The sequence below is a fragment of the Mus caroli genome, chromosome 2 (genome assembly GCF_900094665.2).
Source record: "Mus caroli chromosome 2, CAROLI_EIJ_v1.1, whole genome shotgun sequence".
Lineage (NCBI taxonomy): Eukaryota > Metazoa > Chordata > Mammalia > Rodentia > Muridae > Mus > Mus caroli.
The window spans coordinates 78381073-78384575 of record NC_034571.1 but is presented as its reverse complement, the minus strand read 5'-3'; positions in this window follow the sequence as shown (position 1 = coordinate 78384575).

The following is a 3503-nucleotide window of genomic DNA, read 5'->3' as shown; positions in this document are numbered from 1 at the left end:
AAAAAAAAAAAAAAATTGTGAAATACAGCTATATTAAATTGTTTAGATCTTCACTATCCTTACCAGTATTTGAGGGGAGTGTTTGTTGGTTTGTTTTTATAATAAATAAATTAAAGTTTTCACTTTAGGGGTTGTTTTATTTTTAATTATTTTTAATAAAATGTATTTTGATTATATTCTTTTCCCTCCTGCAATTGCTCCCAAATCCTGGACTCTCTAAAAACCCAACTTCACATTCTTCATCTCTTTTTGAGAAATGGAGTTTCGTCGTGTACATTAGTTTTCATGGGATTCCTGAGTGTGTGAATGAGTGGGTCTATTGCTTGTGTCTTCTCTTGGGCTCTTTTCTGTCTATGTTTTTCTCAATTCCAATGTGTTAGTTTTTATTTTACTTTCATTATATTCTTATTTTGTTTTATTTTTATTCCTTAGAAGCATGTTTGTTTTCTAATGAGAGAAGGAAAGAGGGTGCAGCCAGAGGAGAGGTTAAAATTGGAAGGAACTGAGAAGAGTAGGGAGAGGGGAAACTAAAATCAGGATATATTATATGAGGGGGGAAATCTATTTTTAATAAAGGGAGGGAAAAAGGAAAGAATTTGTTTTTAATTGCTCAAAACAAACAAACAAACAAAAAAAACAGAAACAAAACCAAAACCAAATTTAAAAAGTAAGTACAAAAGCAAGAAACATGGAATCCATGGTGTGTTGGTCAGTTCCTGAACACGAGGGCACCCTGCAGTGTGGGTGACATCCCCAGTGTCACTTCATTGAAGAAAGCTGATCTCCCCTCTCAGCAGTTAACAACTACAGATAGATCTTGGTTAAAGGGGAGATGGAAGATGTTATGTCCATGGCCCCTTCTTTGTACTAAGAATTGTCTAGTTTGAACCTGTTTCTGTTCTGTGGGGACTGTAACAAGCTGTGAGTTCATACATGTATTGGCTCTATTGAGTCTGGAGAATGTTGTTTTCTTGGAGTCATCCAGTGCCTCTTGCAGTCTTTCCTTGGATTCTTTCCACCTCATTTTCCTCATAGATTCATAAGACTTGTGGGGAAGGTTTTATAAAGATATTCCATTTAGGACTAAGTGCTTCAAAGTTGCTTACTCTCTACACGTTGCCCTGTTGTAGGCTTAGATTTTTCAAACCTACATTTATTATTATTATTACTATTATTATTATTATTATCTCCTGGTCCCTCCTTTCAGAGTCCTTCCCCATCCCCTATCCCCTTCACCTCTGAGAGGATGCGCCCCAGTAAAGGTTCTCAAATGCTTCAACCCCCCTTCTAGCTCACCATCCTAAGGTAGGGGAGAAAAGATGATAAATAGGACAAGGGGATGTGGATCTGTTTAGAAGTAGTTCTTAGGAATTATTCCAATCTCCATTTGTCAGGATGCTAGCAGTCCAGTTCAGTAGAGCTAGGATACCCAAGATGAATTAACCCAGTGGCAGGATCCAGCAGAAACAACCAGGCTTCTGCAGAATCAGCACAAATCAGAGGGAGGGACCAGAACCAGCCAAGACTCGTCTCTCAACAAGGTGAAGAACAGTGAAGACTTGAGACCAACAAAGCCCTTGCAAGGCTAGCTATGCATGCACCCATCACTGCCTGTTGAGTCTTATTTATACTCTCTCCAAACATGTTCTCCTCTGGTTCTACTATGAACACTAGTCCCTAGGAATGAAGCTTCTAGTTGGCCCCAGCTCAATTTCTCCATGTTTGATAACACAAGTATGTGATGGTTTCAAAAAGAGTAGGTTGTGGAGAGTTACCAATAGCATTGGCAATACCCAGTAGTGTTTGAGGGAGTCCATGGGACATTTTTGGCAAGCTCCTTAAATATATGTAATATTTTTATTGTTTATTGTACAATATAAATAATATTACTGCTACTGGGGATTTTAATTGGTAGCAATCGGTGTCTAGTTGGGGCATTTTCTCCTATGTTATATGATAACTCCTTTAAATTCCATATATGTGTATTTTGGGAAGCATAGCTTCCATACAACTTTTCAGTGAGCCTTTAGTGTTAGTTATTCCTCGCCATAATTCTTCCTCTACTTTACCCTACCATTTCCCTACACATTATTCCTGTTTCTCTTTCTTTCTTTATAATATAATTCTACCTCTCTTCTTTGGAATATCTTCTTCTTATTCCCATCCCATTCCATTACTATTTACCTATCCACTTCCAGTATTCTAAAAGAAATACAAAAATGTAAGCCATAAAAGGTGACAACCCACATTTAAGAGAAAACCTGGAATGTTTTCCGTTCTGTGCCTGGATTACTTCACTCAACATGACTGTTTCTATTCTTGTCCATTTACTAGCAAATTTCATGATTTAATTTTTCCTAACAGCAGAATAATATTGCATTGTGTAAATGCACCATATTCCATTACCATCCATCCATTGATAGACATGCTAGCTGTTTCCAGTATCTGGCTATTATGAATAGAACAGCAATGCTCATCAATGGATGAGCAAGAATCTCTGTTCCATGAAGAGTCTTTGGGGTATGTACCCAAGATTGATATATCTGGGTCTTCAAGTAGGTGTTTAGCTTTCTGAGGACCTTTCATACTGATTTCCAGCATAGATATATCAGTTTGCACTTTCTCCAGCAAAGAATCAGGGATCTACTTTCCTACTCCCTTACCAGCATCCACAATCAGTTCTTTTCTTAATCGTGGCCTTTTTGAATAGGATAAGTTGAAAATGCAAAGTAGTTTTAATTTTCATTTCCCTTATACCTACAGAGGTTGAACAATTTTTAAGTATGTCATATTTTGATAATTCTCTGTTTAGTCCTCGACCACATTTTTAATTGTCTTGTTTGTCTTCTTGACATTTTAACTGCTTGACTGCTATGTGTTTTGCTCTGACAATGCATGTCTTCTTACTGGGGAATATATAACTATTCCTGGGCCCTTGTCACACCTCAGTTTTGTTTTTTGTATGTTTGGTCTTAATAATGGTACCGAGTCTACCTTTATGAGTCAATTCTCAGTTACTTTAAATAGATGAGTTAAGCCTACCCATTTAAATACTCTGACTAGTGTTATAGTTATGTTTTCTAATTACAGTTTATTTTCTGATTATTTGATTATAAGGCACATTATGTTCCTTACATGTTGTGCCTTGGGGATTTTGAAGTGTTTTTAATTAAGACTTTCATTACATGCATAAAATGTGCTCTCATCAAGCCCATCACCACTTTTGAATTTACAATTCTTGCCATAGCCCCTCAGATCTTCATCTCAACTCCATGTACTCTGTTTTGAACTCATTAAGTCCATTTAGTGCTAGCAGTCCACCATAGTTATAGGGCAAATCCACTGCCCCATTGGCAAGTTACAGTGGGCTGCATCTTTGGAGAAAACTGAATCTCATTTCCTAATAGCCATTCACTGCCAACAGCTCCTCAGTTAAGTTGCTTTCAATTATCATTTTATTCCTACATTATAGCAAGCATGCTAGCTATTCTCCATGATGAGAG